Source organism: Acanthochromis polyacanthus, chromosome 6 (genome assembly GCF_021347895.1).
Source record: "Acanthochromis polyacanthus isolate Apoly-LR-REF ecotype Palm Island chromosome 6, KAUST_Apoly_ChrSc, whole genome shotgun sequence".
NCBI classification, from domain to species: Eukaryota; Metazoa; Chordata; class Actinopteri; family Pomacentridae; genus Acanthochromis; species Acanthochromis polyacanthus.
The window spans coordinates 32,140,356-32,157,053 of NC_067118.1; the positions used below are offsets into that span (position 1 = coordinate 32,140,356).

At 51.9% G+C, this 16,698-nt stretch overlaps 2 long non-coding RNA genes across 10 annotated transcripts in view; one reads left to right on the top strand and one right to left on the bottom strand.

Annotated features, from left to right (window-relative positions):
• Positions 1-3,444: 3,444 nt before the first annotated feature.
• On the bottom strand, positions 3,445-11,203 carry LOC127534320 (uncharacterized). Of its 9 annotated transcripts, XR_007942397.1 has the most exons (9): positions 11,130-11,203; positions 10,720-10,919; positions 10,053-10,200; positions 8,374-8,543; positions 7,008-7,177; positions 6,329-6,524; positions 5,686-5,775; positions 4,496-4,575; positions 3,451-3,652 (listed from the first exon to the last, which is right to left on the bottom strand). It is a non-coding gene; the product is annotated as an uncharacterized LOC127534320 (long non-coding RNA). The 9 variants fall into 9 exon arrangements; XR_007942396.1 differs by lacking the exons at positions 10,053-10,200; positions 11,130-11,203 and adding an exon at positions 8,714-8,804 and having other exon boundaries at positions 3,456-3,652; positions 10,611-10,726; XR_007942395.1 differs by lacking the exons at positions 10,053-10,200; positions 11,130-11,203 and adding an exon at positions 9,371-9,461 and having other exon boundaries at positions 3,456-3,652; positions 10,611-10,726.
• A 6-nt stretch (positions 11,204-11,209) lies between these two features.
• LOC127534321 (uncharacterized) overlaps positions 11,210-16,698 on the top strand; it is a 60,812-nt gene continuing 55,323 nt past the window's right edge. Inside the window, exons 1-4 of the long non-coding RNA XR_007942399.1 lie at positions 11,210-11,518; positions 13,015-13,790; positions 14,217-14,356; positions 15,666-16,012. This is a non-coding gene — a long non-coding RNA (uncharacterized LOC127534321). The remainder of the gene's footprint in view (positions 11,519-13,014; positions 13,791-14,216; positions 14,357-15,665; positions 16,013-16,698) is intronic.

A 16,698-nucleotide genomic window follows, 5' to 3' on the forward strand; every position in this document is an offset into this window, starting at 1 on the left:
CCCTCTTGGTTCGGCATCGTCAGTGCTGCTTGAGCCACTGATAAGAAATAACAGTATCCCACAAACAAAATCCAAATTTGTAATATTTGTTGGTGTTTTTGTAATTATGTTTAAAGGGAATTACTGGAAACACATTGATATATATTGCATATTATTTATTTTATTTCTGCTTGGACTGTAGACCCATTCCACACGTGTCCCAGCCCTGTGGCTGCCTGGTCTCTCCAGAGCGCACGGAGCTCCAATCTGTGAGTGGTGCGGTGAAGAATCGAGCAGCAGCTGATCACTGGTCAATAGCGTTGGAGCTTGTGTTTAGCCCAAAGACGCAGATACTAAAGTTTGCTCAGACTTTGTGTGACAGAGGAGAGAGGATGTGTCTCTGCTGATTAACAAAGAGAGCAGCCGCTGCCGCGATCCCTGAGCCGCGGTGTGTTGACTCGCCCCATTGGCGTAAGTGCGTGCCGTGGAGAACTGCAGGAATACACGCCTGAGTGGCGATGCGCGTGCACGCCCCACAGTCCCCATGGTTTCGCCACAAAATAAAAACAAACGGGCTTAGGTATTGAATTAAAAGAAAAGTAACAAAAACAGAAGTTGTTGATTTTAGTTTGCTGGATTTTATTTTGAAAGGAAAAAAAAATCAAAGATCAAGCCATAGGGATTTGTCCCATTATTCTCCTCAGAACATCTGTTTAGTTAAATATGGTAAATGGTCTGTATTTATATAGCACTTTTACTATACCTGCAAGGTACCCAAAGCGCTTTACAGAATACGTCACATTCACCCTGATGGCGGAAGCTGCCATGCAAGGCGCTAACCACGACCCCATCAGGAGCAATTAGGGGTTAGGTGTCTTGCTCAGGGACACCTCGGCATGAGCACGACGGGGTGAGGGTTGAACCGGCAACCCTCCGGTTACGAGACGGCCACTCTACCCACTGAGCTATGCCGCCCCCGGCGATATGCATAATATGCAAATATGCACAAACTGAATGTAGCTTAGGTGATATTAACCTTTTTTATTTGAGGACATATAGGATGTTTGTAATAATGAGTTAAATAACTCTCAGCAGATTTTGTGACCTTATGCATCCATATGATGTCTAGCCACAAACAAAAAATCTCCAATCTTAAGCAAATGTTATTAGTAAGAACAGAACAAACGTATGGGTTGTGTGAAAAGAATAATGGATATAGTTAAATAAGAATGTTCTTAGCCTGCTTTTCACCGTTTTTTTCTTCCCAAAATATAGATAAAAAATAGAAACATTTAAATTGAAAGCCAACTGAACAAATTATATAGTGAATACATTTTTTCCCTTACCAAAAACAAACAAAAGGTGTGTCAGTTCAAATTGAAAATCAAATGATTTAAACTAATCACACAGATTGAGGTGTATCAAATGAGCAGTTGCGAAGATGCGTATGTGTGGTTATGTGCTACAGAGGGCTTCGAAATTAGATCTTCGTGAGAAATGGGCATCATGATCAACTTATTCAGAGGTATCTTATATTGTGAGGCAATAACTAAAATTGCATTTAAGAGTTAATACTAGTGCTTTTATTACCTGCTTAAATACAAAGTTGGTAAAGCAACTATCTCACTACTCCCTCGAACCCCGGCCTCCCGGGTGCCAGCCAGCCACTCTACCCACTGAGCTATACTCCCTATGCCTATCTCACTCACTCACATACTCCGAATCTCACTCACTCACTCCTATACTCCCTATCTCACCCACTCCTATACTCCATCTCACTCACACCTGGAATCGAACCCCGGCCTCCCGGGGCCAGCCAGCCACTCTTCCCACTGAGCTATACTCCCGATTACTTTCTCACTCACCCAGTGAGCTATACTCCCTATCTCACTCACTGCTATCCTCCCTATGCCAATCTCACTCACTCACACCTGGAATCGAACCCCGGCCTCCCGGCTGCCAGCCAGCCACTCAACCCACTGAGCTTTACTCCCTATGCCTACCTCACTCACTACTATACTCCCTATGCCTATCTCACTCACTCCTGACTGGCTGACTGGGTGACCCACAGGGGTTCGCTTGTGTCTTCATTGCACAGCTGACTCCCTCTTGACGTCCCTTCGTTCTGCCTCTAGTCATGCTGCTATAGGCCTATAGGCTGCTGGGGACTTTTCTTGACGCACTGAGCCCTTCTCTATCTACCTTTACATTTAATATGTATACCGTTATGCAGTACATTCACTCTGTTTCCCCCTGTGCTATTTCTCCGAGTGTCCCTGGTCCCAGAGCTGGGATGCTTCAGATCTGCGGTTGATGTTCCACCAGCTGGTCCAGTCTCCACCATGTCCACTGTGGGATGCTGTTGCTGACCTTCCTCCAGCCCTCTGCTTCCAACTCCCTTTTTCCACCAGTCAACTCTGCATTGCCTTCACTATACTGTTTATGCTAACTTACATACTGTTTGAATTTTACTGCTAGCTATATTATGGAGTATGTTAATGTCAGAGCCGTACATCAAAGAGTAAATTATGAGTCAGTTTTCAATGTTAGCTTATACTTTGTCTGTGTCACATATCCTGTCATGCATGTATCCAAATGTGTGTTGTGTTTTCCTTGCTTTCCCACCCCTCCCTCTTCTCCCATCCCTCCCCCTTGCCCTCTTCTGTCCTTCTCAACCCGCCCGGCCAGCAGGCAGATGGGTCCCCCCTATATAGAGCCGGGTTCTGCTCGAGGTTTCTTCCCTGTTAAAAGGGTGTTTTTCCTTGCCACTGTCGCCTTTGGGCTTGCTCTGGGGGTCAGGCATTTGGGTTCTGTAAAGCGTCTTGAGACGAGTTGACTGTAATTGACGCTATATAAATAAAATTGAATGAATTGAACTCCTATACTCCATCTCACTCGCTCACACCGGGAATCGAACCCCGGCCTCCCGGGTGCCAGCCAGCCCTTTCCCCACTGATCTATACTCCCTATGCCTATCTCACCCACCCACTGAGCTATACTCCCTATGCCTATCTCATTTACTCACATCCTCCTTATGCCTATCTCACTCACTCACTCCGATACTCCCCATGCCTATCTCACTCACTCACACCTGGAATCGAACCCCGGCCTACCGGCTGCCAGCCATCCACTCAACCCACTGAGCTTTACTCCCTATGCCTATCTCACTCACCCACTGAGCTATACTCCTTGGCCTTTCTCACTCACTCGTATACTCCCTATCACACTCACCCACTGAGCTATACTCCCTATGCCAAGCTCACTCACTCACACCTGGAATCGATCCCCAGCCTCCCGGGTGCCAGCCAGTCACTCTACCCTCTGAGCTATACTTCTTGGCCTTTCTCACTCACTCCTATACTCCCTATAACACTCACCCACTGAGCTAAACTCCTATCTCACTCACCCACTGAGCGATACTCCCTATCTCAGTCACTGCTATCCTCCCTATGCTAATCTCACTCACTCACACTGGAATCGATCCCCAGCCTCCCGGGTGCCAGCCAGTCACTCTACCCACTGAGCTATATACTCCTTGGCCTTTGTCACTCACTCCTATACTCCCTATCACACTCACCCACTGAGCTATACTCCCTATCTCACTCACCCACTGAGCTATACTCCCTATCTCACTCACTGCTATCCTCCCTATGCCAATCTCACTCACTCACACCTGGAATCGATCCCCAGCCTCCCGGGTGCCAGCCAGTCACTCTCCCACTGAGCTATACTCCTTGGCCTTTCTCACTCACTCCTATACTCCCTATCACACTCACCCACTGAGCTATACTCCCTATCTCACTCACCCACTGAGCTATACTCCCTTCTCACTCACTGCTATCCTCCCATGCCAATCTCACTCACTCACACCTGGAATCGATCCCCAGCCTCCGGGTGCCAGCCAGTCCACTCTACCCACTGAGCTATACTCCTTGGCCTTTCTCACTCACTCCTATACTCCCTATCACACTCACCCACTGAGCTATACTCCCTATCTCACTCACTGCTATCCTCCCTATGCCAATCTCACTCACTCACACCTGGAATCGATCCCCAGCCTCCCGGGTGCCGTCAGTCACTCTTCCCACTGAGCTTATACTCCTTAGCATTCTCACTCACTCCTATACTCCCTATCACACCACCCACTGAGCTATCCTCCCTATCTCACTCTCCCACTCTCCCACTGAGCTATACTCCCTATCTCACTCACTGCTATCCTCCCCATGCCAATCTCACTCACTCACACCTGGAATCGATCCACAGCCTCCCGGGTGCCAGCCAGTCACTCTTCCCACTGAGCTATATACTCCTTGGCCTTACTCACTCACTCCTATACTCCCTATCACACTGACCCACTGAGCTATACTCCCTTTCTCACTCACCCACCCACTGAGCTATACTCCCTATCTCACTCACCCACCCACTGAGCTATACTCCCTATCTCACTCACCAACTGAGCTATACTCCCTATCTCACTCACTCCTATCCTCCCTATGTCAATCTCACTCACTCACACCTGGAATCGATCCACAGCCTCCCGGGTGCCAGCCAGTCACTCTACCCACTGAGCTATACTCCTTGGCCTTTCTCACTCACCTCCTATACTCCCTATCCCTATCTCACCCCACTGAGCTATACTCCCTATCTCACTCACTGCTATCTCCTATGCCAATCTCACTCACTCACACCTGGAATCGATCCCCAGCCTGCCGGGTGCCAGCCAGTCACTCCCCCACTGAGCTATACTCCTTGGCCTTTCTCACTCACTCCTATACTCCCTATCACACTCACCCACTGAGCTATACTCCCTATCTCACTCACCCACTGAGCTATACTCCCTATCTCACTCACTGCTATCCTCCCTATGCCAATCTCACTCACTCCACCTGGAATCGATCCCCAGCCTCCCGGGTGCCAGCCAGTCACTCTACCCACTGAGCTATACTCCTTGGCCTTTCTCACTCACTCCTATACTCCCTATCACACTCACCCACTGAGCTATACTCCTATCTCACTCACTGCTATCCTCCCTATGCCAATCTCACTCACTCACACCTGGAATCGATCCCCAGCCTCCGGGTGCCAGCCAGTCACTCTACCCACTGAGCTATACTCCTTGGCCTTTCTCACTCACTCCTATACTCCCTATCACACTCACCCACTGAGCTATACTCCCTATCTCACTCACCCACTGAGCTATACTCCCTATCTCACTCACTGCTATCCTCCCTATGCCAATCTCACTACTCACACCTGGAATCGATCCCCAGCCTCCCGGGTGCCAGCCAGTCACTCTACCCACTGAGCTATACTCCTTGGCCTTTCTCACTCACTCCATACTCCCTATCACACTCACCACTGACTATCTCCCTATCTCACTCACCCACTGAGCTATACTCCCTATCTCACTCACTGCTATCCTCCCTATGCCAATCTCACTCACTCACACCTGGAATCGATCCCACAGCCTCCCGGGTGCCAGCCAGTCACTCTACCCACTGAGCTATACTCCTTGGCCTTTCTCACTCACCCACTGAGCTATACTCCCTATCTCACTCACCCACTGAGTGATACTCCCTTTCTCACTCACTGCTATCCTCCCTATGCCAATCTCACTCACTCACACCTGGAATTGATCCCCAGCCTCCCGGGTGCCAGGCAGTCACTCTACCCTCTGAGCTATACTTCTTGGCCTTTCTCACTCACTCCTATACTCCCTATCACACTCACCCACTGAGCGATACTCCCTTTCTCACTCACTGCTATCCTCCCTATGCCAATCTCACTCACTCACACCTGGAATCGATCCCCAGCCTCCCGGGTGCCAGCCAGTCACTCTTCCCACTGAGCTATACTCCTTGGCCTTTCTCACTCACTCCTATACTCCCTATCACACTCACCCACTGAGCTATACTCCCTATCTCACTCACCCACTCAGCGATACTCCCTTTCTCACTCACTGCTATCCTCCCTATGCCAATCTCACTCACACCTGGAATCGATCCCCAGCCTCCCGGGTGCCAGCCAGTCACTCTACCCACTGAGCTATACTCCTTGGCCTTTCTCACTCACTCCTATACCCTCACACCCACTGAGCTATACTCCCTATCTCACTCACTGCTATCCTCCCTATGCCAATCTCACTCACTCACACCTGGAATCGATCCCCAGCCTCCCGGGTGCCAGCCAGTCACTCTACCCACTGAGCTATACTCCTTGGCCTTTCTCACTCACTCCTATACTCCCTATCACACTCACCCACTGAGCTATACTCCCTATCTCACTCACCCACTGAGCGATACTCCCTTCTCACTCACTGCTATCCTCCCTATGCCAATCTCACTCACACCTGGAATCGATCCCCAGCCTCCCGGGTGCCAGCCAGTCACTCTACCCACTGAGCTATACTCCTTGGCCTTTCTCACTCACTCCTATACTCCCTATCACACTCACCCACTGAGCTATACTCCCTATCTCACTCACCCACTGAGCGATACTCCCTATCTCACTCACTGCTATCCTCCCTATGCCAATCTCTCTCACACCTGGAATCGATCCCCAGGCTCCCGGGTGCCAGCCAGTCACTCTACCCACTGAGCTATACTCCCTATCTCACTCACTCCTATCCTCCCTATGCCAATCTCACTCACTCACACCTGGAATCGATCCACAGCCTCCCGGGTGCCAGCCAGTCACTCTTTCCACTGAGCTATACTCCTTGGCCTTTCTCACTCACTCCTATACTCCCTATCACACTCAGCCACTGAGCAATACTCCCTATCTCACTCACCCACTGAGCGATACTCCCTTTCTCACTCACTGCTATCCTCCCTATGCCAATCTCACTCACACCTGGAATCGATCCACAGCCTCCCGGGTGCCAGCCAGTCACTCTTTCCACTGAGCTATACTCCTTGGCCTTTCTCACTCACTCCTATACTCCCTATCACACTAACCCACTGAGCTATACTCCCTATCTCACTCACCCACTGAGCTATCCTCCCTATGCCAAGCTCACTCACTCACACCTGGAATCGATCCCCAGCCTCCCGGGTGCCAGCCAGTCACTCTACCCACTGAGCTATACTCCTTGGCCTTTCTCACTCACTCCTATACTCCCTATCTCACTCACCCACTGAACTATACTCCCTATCTCACTCACTGCTATCCTCCCTATGCCAATCTCACTCACTCACACCTGGAATCGATCCCCAGCCTCCCGGGTGCCAGGCAGTCACTCTACCCTCTGAGCTATACTTCTTGGCCTTTCTCACTCACTCCTATACTCCCTATCACACTCACCCACTGAGCGATACTCCCTTTCTCACTCACTGCTATCCTCCCTATGCCAATCTCACTCACTCACACCTGGAATCGAGCCCCAGCCTCCCGGGTGCCAGCCAGTCACTCTTCCCACTGAGCTATACTCCTTGGCCTTTCTCACTCACTCCTATACTCCCTATCACACTCACCCACTGAGCTATACTCCCTATCTCACTCACCCACTCAGCGATACTCCCTTTCTCACTCACTGCTATCTCCCTATGCCAATCTCACTCACACCTGGAATCGATCCCCAGCCTCCCGGGTGCCAGCCCGTCACTCTACCCTCTGAGCTATACTCCTTGGCCTTTCTCACTCACCCACTGAGCTATACTCCTTATCTCACTCACTCCTATCCTCCCTATGCCAATCTCACTCACTCACTCACACCTGGAATCGATCCCCAGCCTCCCGGGTGCCAGCAGTCACTCTACCCACTGAGCGATACTCCTTGGCCTTTCTCACTCACTCACTCCTATACTCCCTATCACACTCACCCACTGAGCTATACTCCCTATCTCATTCACCCACTGAGCGATACTCCCTATCTCACTCACTGCTATCCTCCCTATGCCAATCTCTCTCACACCTGGAATCGATCCCCAGGCTCCCGGGTGCAGCCAGTCACTCTACCCACTGAGCTATACTCCCTATCTCACTCACTCCTATCCTCCCTATGCCAATCTCACTCACTCACACCTGGAATCGATCCACAGCCTCCCGGGTGCCAGCCAGTCACTCTTTCCACTGAGCTATACTCCTTGGCCTTTCTCACTCACTCCTATACTCCCTATCACACTCAGCCACTGAGCAATACTCCCTATCTCACTCACCCACTGAGCGATACTCCCTTTCTCACTCACTGCTATCCTCCCTATGCCAATCTCACTCACACCTGGAATCGATCCACAGCCTCCCGGGTGCCAGCCAGTCACTCTTTCCACTGAGCTATACTCCTTGGCCTTTCTCACTCACTCCTATACTCCCTATCACACTAACCCACTGAGCTATACTCCCTATCTCACTCACCCACTGAGCTATCCTCCCTATGCCAAGCTCACTCACTCACACCTGGAATCGATCCCCAGCCTCCCGGGTGCCAGCCAGTCACTCTACCCACTGAGCTATACTCCTTGGCCTTTCTCACTCACTCCTATACTCCCTATCTCACTCACCCACTGAACTATACTCCCTATCTCACTCACTGCTATCCTCCCTATGCCAATCTCACTCACTCACACCTGGAATCGATCCCCAGCCTCCCGGGTGCCAGGCAGTCACTCTACCCTCTGAGCTATACTTCTTGGCCTTTCTCACTCACTCCTATACTCCCTATCACACTCACCCACTGAGCGATACTCCCTTTCTCACTCACTGCTATCCTCCCTATGCCAATCTCACTCACTCACACCTGGAATCGAGCCCCAGCCTCCCGGGTGCCAGCCAGTCACTCTTCCCACTGAGCTATACTCCTTGGCCTTTCTCACTCACTCCTATACTCCCTATCACACTCACCCACTGAGCTATACTCCCTATCTCACTCACCCACTCAGCGATACTCCCTTTCTCACTCACTGCTATCCTCCCTATGCCAATCTCACTCACACCTGGAATCGATCCCCAGCCTCCCGGGTGCCAGCCCGTCACTCTACCCTCTGAGCTATACTCCTTGGCCTTTCTCACTCACCCACTGAGCTATACTCCTTATCTCACTCACTCCTATCCTCCCTATGCCAATCTCACTCACTCACTCACACCTGGAATCGATCCCCAGCCTCCCGGGTGCCAGCCAGTCACTCTACCCACTGAGCGATACTCCTTGGCCTTTCTCACTCACTCACTCCTATACTCCCTATCACACTCACCCACTGAGCTATACTCCCTATCTCATTCACCCACTGAGCGATACTCCCTATCTCACTCACTGCTATCCTCCCTATGCCAATCTCTCTCACACCTGGAATCGATCCCCAGGCTCCCGGGTGCCAGCCAGTCACTCTACCCACTGAGCTATACTCCCTATCTCACTCACTCCTATCCTGCCTATGCCAATCTCACTCACTCACACCTGGAATCGATCCACAGCCTCCCGGGTGCCAGCCAGTCACTCTTTCCACTGAGCTATACTCCTTGGCCTTTCTCACTCACTCCTATACTCCCTATCACACTCAGCCACTGAGCAATACTCCCTATCTCACTCACCCACTGAGCGATACTCCCTTTCTCACTCACTGCTATCCTCCCTATGCCAATCTCACTCACTCACACCTTGAATCGATCCCCAGCCTCCCGGGTGCCAGGCAGTCACTCTACCCTCTGAGCTATACTTCTTGGCCTTTCTCACTCACTCCTATACTCCCTATCACACTAACCCACTGAGCTATACTCCCTATCTCACTCACCCACTGAGCTATCCTCCCTATGCCAAGCTCACTCACTCACACCTGGAATCGATCCCCAGCCTCCCGGGTGCCAGCCAGTCACTCTACCCACTGAGCTATACTCCTTGGCCTTTCTCACTCACTCCTATACTCCCTATCTCACTCACTCACACCTGGAATCGATCCCCAGCCTCCCGGGTGCCAGCCAGTCACTCTACCCACTGAGCTATACTCCTTGGCCTTTCTCACTCACTCCTATACTCCCTATCACACTCACCCACTGAGCTATCCTCCCTATCACACTCACCCACTGAGCTATACTCCTTATCTCACTCACTGCTATCCTCCCCATGCCAATCTCACTCACACCTGGAATCGATCCCCAGCCTCCCGGGTGCCAGCCAGTCACTCTTCCCTCTGAGCTATACTCCTTGGCCTTTCTCACTCACCCACTGAGCTATACTCCCTAGCTCACTCACCCACTGAGCTATCCTCCCTATGCCAATCTCACTCACACCTGGAATCGATCCCCAGCCTCCCGGGTGCCAGCCAGTCACTCTTCCCACTGAGCTATACTCCTTGGCCTTACTCACTCACTCCTATACTCCCTATCTCACTCACCCACTGAGCTATACTCCCTTTCTCACTCACTGCTATCCTCCCCATGCCAATCTCACTCACTCACTCACACCTGGAATCGATCCACAGCCTCCAGGGTGCCAGCCAGTCACTCACTCTACCCTCTGAGCTATACTCCTTGGCCTTTCTCACTCACTCGTATACTCCCTATCACACTCACCCACTGAGCTATACTCCCTATCTCACTCACTGCTATCCTCCCTATGCTAATCTCACTCACTCACACCTGGAATCGATCCCCAGCCTCCCGGGTGCCAGCCAGTCACTCTACCCACTGAGCTATACTACCTATCACACTCACCCACTGAGCTATACTCCCTATCTCACTCACCCACTGAGCGATACTCCCTATCTCACTCACTGCTATCCTCCCCATGCCAATCTCACTCACTCACACCTGGAATCGATCCCCAGCCTCCCGGGTGCCAGCCAGTCACTCTTCCCACTGAGCTATAGTCCTTGGCCTTTCTCACTCACTCCTATTCTCCCTATCACACTCACCCACTGAGCTATCCTCCCTATCTCACTCACCCACTGAGCTATACTCCCTATCTCACTCACTGCTATCCTCCCTATGCCAATCTCACTCACTCACACCTGGAATCGATCCCCAGCCTCCCGGGTGCCAGGCAGTCACTCTTCCCACTGAGATATACTCCTTGGCCTTTCTCACTCACCCACTGAGCTATACTCCCTTTCTCACTCACCCACCCACTGAGCTATACTCCCTATCTCACTCACCAACTGAGCTATACTCCCTATCTCACTCACTCCTATCCTCCCTATGCCAATCTCACTCACTCACACCTGGAATCGATCCACAGCCTCCCGGGTGCCAACCAGTCACTCTTCCCACTGAGCTATACTTCTTGGCCTTTCTCAGTATCGCTCAGTGGGTGAGTGTGATAGGGAGTATAGGAGTGAGTGAGAAAGGCCAAGGAGTATAGCTCAGTGGGTAGAGTGACTGGCTGGCACCCGGGAGGCTGGGGATCGATTCCAGGTGTGAGTGAGATTGGCATAGGGAGGATAGCAGTGAGTGAGAAAGGGAGTATCGCTCAGTGGGTGAGTGAGATAGGGAGTATAGCTCAGTGGCTGAGTGTGATAGGGAGTATAGGAGTGAGTGAGAAAGGCCAAGGAGTATAGCTCAGTGGAAAGAGTGACTGGCTGGCACCCGGGAGGCTGTGGATCGATTCCAGGTGTGAGTGAGTGAGATAGGCATAGGGAGGATAGGAGTGAGTGAGATAGGGAGTATAGCTCAGTGGGTAGAGTGACTGGCTGGCACCCGGGAGGCTGGGGATCGATTCCAGGTGTGAGTGAGATTGGCATAGGGAGGATAGGAGTGAGTGAGATAAGGAGTATAGCTCAGTGGGTGAGTGAGAAAGGCCAAGGAATATAGCTCAGAGGGTAGAGTGACTGGCTGGCACCTGGGAGGCTGGGGCTCGATTCCAGGTGTGAGTGAGTGAGATTGGCATGGGGAGGATCGCAGTGAGTGAGATAGGGAGTACAGCTCAGTGGGTGAGTGAGATAGGGAGGAAAGCTCAGTGGGTCAGTGTGATAGGGAGTATAGGAGTGAGTGAGAAAGGCCAAGGAGTATAGCTCAGTGGGAAGAGTGACTGGCTGGCACCCGGGAGGCTGTGGATCGATTCCAGGTGTGAGTGAGTGAGATTGGCATGGGGAGGATAGCAGTGAGTGAGATAGGGAGTATAGCTCAGTGGGTGAGTGTGATAGGGAGTGTAGGAGTGAGTGAGAAAGGCCAAGGAGTATAGCTCAGTGGGTAGAGTGACTGGCTGGCACCCGGGAGGCTGGGGATCGATTCCAGGTGTGAGTGAGTGAGATTGGCATAGGGAGGATAGCAGTGAGTGAGTGAGATAGGGAGTATAGCTCAGTGGGTGAGTGAGATAGGGAGTATAGGAATGAGTGAGAAAGGCCAAGGAGTATATCTCAGTGGGTAGAGTGACGGGCTGGCACCCGGGAGGCTGGGGATTTATTCCAGGTGTGAGTGAAATTGGCATATGGAGGATAGCAGTGAGTGAGATAGGGAGTATAGCTCAGTGGGTGAGTGTGATAGGGAGTGTAGGAGTGAGTGAGAAAGGCCAAGGAGTATAGCTCAGTGGGTAGAGTGACTGGCTGGCACCAGGGAGGCTGGGGATCGATTCCAGGTGTGAGTGAGTGAGATTGGCATAGGGAGGATAGCAGTGAGTGAGATAGGGAGTATCGCTCAGTGGGTGAGTGAGATAGGGAGTATCGCTCAGTGGGTGAGTGTGACAGGGAGTATAGAAGTGAGTGAGAAAGGCCAAGGAGTATAGCTCAGTGGGTAGAGTGACTGGCTGGCACCGGGGAGGCTGGGGATTGATTCCAGGTGTGAGTGAGTGAAATTGGCATAGGGAGGATAGCAGTGAGTGAGATAGGGAGTATAGCTCAGTGGGTGAGTGTGATAGGGAGTGAGTGAGTGAGAAAGGCCAAGGAGTATATCTCAGTGGGTAGAGTGACGGGCTGGCACCCGGGAGGCTGGGGATTGATTCCAGGTGTGAGTGAAATTGGCATAGGGAGGATAGCAGTGAGTGAGATTGGGAGTATCGCATCAGTGGGTGAGTGAGAAAGGGAGGATAGGAGTGAGTGAGAAAGGCCAAGGAGTATAGCTCAGTGGGTAGAGTGACTGGCTGGCACCCGGGAGGCTGCGGATCGATTCCAGGTGTGAGTGAGTGAGATTGGCATAGGGAGGATAGCAGTGAGTGAGATAGGGAGTATAGCTCAGTGGGTGAGTGAGATAGGGAGTATAGCTCAGTGGGTGAGTGTGATAGGGAGTATAGGAGTCAGTGAGAAAGGCCAAGGAGTATAGCTCAGTGGGTAGAGTGACTGGCTGGCACCCGGGAGGCTGGGGATCGATTCCAGGTGTGAGTGAGTGAGATTGGCATAGGGAGGATAGCAGTGAGTGAGATAGGGAGTATAGCTCAGTGGGTGAGTGAGATAGGGAGTATAGGAATGACTGAGAAAAGCCAAGAAGTACAGCTCAGTGGGTAGAGTGACTGGCTGGCACCCGGGAGGCTGGGGATCGATTCCTGGTGTGAGTGAGTGAGTTTGGCAAAGGGAGGATAGCAGTGAGTGAGATAGGGAGTATAGCTCAGTGGGTGAGTGAGATAGGGAGTATAGCTCAGTGGGTGAGTGTGATAGGGAGTATAGGAGTGAGTGAGAAAGGCCAAGGAGTATAGCTCAATGCGTAGAGTGACTGGCTGGCACCCGGGAGGCTGGGGATCGATTCCAGGTGTGAGTGAGTGAGATTGGCATTGGGAGGATAGCTCAGTGGGTGAGTGTGATAGGGAGTATAGCTTAGTGGGTGAGTGAGATAGGGAGTATAGCTCAGTGGGTGAGTGTGATAGGGAGTATATGAGTGAGTGAGAAAGGCCAAGGAGTATAGCTCAGTGGGTAGAGTGACTGGCTGGCACCCGGGAGGCTGGGGATCGATTCCAGGTGTGAGTGAGTGAGATTGGCATAGGGAGGATAGCAGTGAGTGAGATAGGGAGTATGGATCAGTGGGTGAGTGAGATAGGGAGTATAGCTCAGTGGGTGAGTGTGATAGGGAGTATATGGGTGAGTGAGAAAGGCCAAGGAGTATATCTCAGTGGGTAGAGTGACGGCCTGGCACCCGGGAGGCTGGGGATTGATTCCAGGTGTGAGTGAAATTGGCATAGGGAGGATAGCAGTGAGTGAGATTGGGAGTATCGCTCAGTGGGTGAGTGAGATAGGGAGTATAGCTCAGTGGGTGAGTGAGATAGGGAGTATAGCTCAGTGGGTGAGTGTGATAGGGAGTATAGGAGTCAGTGAGAAAGGCCAAGGAGTATAGCTCAGTGGGTAGAGTGACTGGCTGGCACCCGGGACGCTGGGGATCGATTCCAGGTGTGAGTGAGTGAGATTGGCATAGGGAGGATAGCAGTGAGTGAGATAGGGAGTATAGGAATGACTGAGAAAGGCCAAGAAGTATCGCTCAGTGGGTAGAGTGACTGGCTGGCACCCGGGAGGCTGGGGATCGATTCCAGGTGTGAGTGAGTGAGATTGGCATAGGGAGGATAGCAGTGAGTGAGATAGGGAGTATAGCTCAGTGGGTGAGTGAGATAGGGAGTATAGGAATGAGTGAGAAAGGCCAAGAAGTATAGCTCAGTGGGTAGAGTGACTGGCTGGCACCCGGGAGGCTCGAGATCGATTCCAGGTGTGAGTGAGTGAGATTGGCATAGGGAGGATAGCTCAGTGGGTGAGTGTGATAGGGAGTATATGAGTGAGTGAGAAAGGCCAAGGAGTATATCTCAGTGGGTAGAGTGACGGGCTGGCACCCGGGAGGCTGGGGATTGATTCCAGGTGTGAGTGAAATTGGCATAGGGAGGATAGCAGTGAGTGAGATTGGGAGTATCGCTCAGTGGGTGAGTGAGAAAGGGAGTATAGGACTGAGTGAGAAAGGCGAAGGAGTATAGCTCGGTGGGTAGAGTGACTGGCTGGCACCCGGGAGGCTGGGGATCGATTCCAGGTGTGAGTGAGTGAGATTGGCATAGGGAGGATAGCAGTGAGTGAGATAGGGAGTATAGCTCATTGGGTGAGTGAGATTGGGAGTATTGCTCAGTGGGTGAGTGTGATAGGGAGTATAGGAGTCAGTGAGAAAGGCCAAGGAGTATAGCTCAGTGGGTAGAGTGACTGGCTGGCACCCGGGAGGCTGGGGATCGATTCCAGGTGTGAGTGAGTGAGATTGGCATAGGGAGGATAGCGGTGAGTGAGATAGGGAGTATAGCTCAGTGGGTTGAGTGACTGGCTGGCACCTGGGAGGCTGGGGATCGATTCCAGGTGTGAGTGAGTGAGATTGGCATAGGGAGGATAGCAGTGAGTGAGATAGGGAGTATAGCTCAGTGGATGAGTGAGAAAGGGAGTATAGCTCAGTGGGTGAGTGTGATAGGGAGTATAGGAGAGAGTGAGAAAGGCCAAGGAGTATAGCTCAGTGGGTAGAGTGACTGGCTGGCACCCGGGAGGCTCGGGATCGATTCCAGGTGTGAGTGAGAGAGATTGGCATAGGGAGGATAGCAGTGAGTGAGATAGAGAGTATCGCTCAGTGGGTGAGTGAGATAGGCTAAGGAGTAGAGCTCAGTGGGTAGAGTGACTGGCTGGCACCCGGGAGGCTGGGGATTCATTCCAGGTGTGAGTGAGTGAAATTGGCATAGGGAGGATAGCAGTGAGTGAGATAGGGAGTATAGCTCAGTGGGTGAGTGTGATAGGGAGTATAGGAGTGAGTGAGAAAGGCCAAGGAGTATAGCTCAGTGGGTAGAGTGACTGGCTGGCACGCGGGAGGCTGGGGATCGATTCCAGGTGTGAGTGAGTGAGATTGGCATAGGGAGGATAGCAGTGAGTGAGATAGGGAGTATAGCTCAGTGGGTGAGTGAGATAGGGAGTATAGCTCAGTGGGTGAGTGTGATAGGGAGTATAGGAGTGAGTGAGAAAAGCCAAGGAGTATAGCTCAATGCGTAGAGTGACTGGCTGGCACCCGGGAGGCTGGGGATCGATTCCAGGTGTGAGTGAGTGAGATTGGCATTGGGAGGATAGCTCAGTGGGTGAGTGTGATAGGGAGTATAGCTTAGTGGGTGAGTGAGATAGGGAGTATCGCTCAGTGGGAAGAGTGACTGGCTGGTACCCGGGAGGCTGGGGATCGATTCCAGGTGTGAGTGAGTGAGATTGGCATAGGGAGTATAGCTCAGTGGGTGAGTGAGATAGGGAGTATAGGAGTGAGTGAGAAAGGCCAAGGAGTATAGCTCAATGCGTAGAGTGACTGGCTGGCACCCGGGAGGCTGGGGATCGATTCCAGGTGTGAGTGAGTGAGATTGGCATAGGGAGGATAGCTCAGTCGGTGAGTGAGAAAGGGAGTATAGCTCAGTGGGTGAGTGTGATAGGGAGTATATGAGTGAGTGAGAAAGGCCAAGGAGTATAGCTCAGTGGGTAGAGTGACTGGCTGGCACCCGGGAGGCTGGGGATCGATTCCAGGTGTGAGTGAGTGAGATTGGCATAGGGAGGATAGCAGTGAGTGAGATAGGGAGTATGGATCAGTGGGTGAGTGAGATAGGGAGTATAGCTCAGTGGGTGAGTGTGATAGGGAGTATATGGGTGAGTGAGAAAGGCCAAGGAGTATATCTCAGTGGGTAGAGTGACGGCCTGGCACCCGGGAGGCTGGGGATTGATTCCAGGTGTGAGTGAAATTGGCATAGGGAGGATAGCAGTGAGTGAGATTGGGAGTATCGCTCAGTGGGTGAGTGAGATAGGGAGTATAGCTCAGTGGGTGAGTGAGATAGGGAGTATAGCTCAGTGGGTGAGTGTGATAGGGAGTATAGGAGTGAGTGAGAAAAGCCAA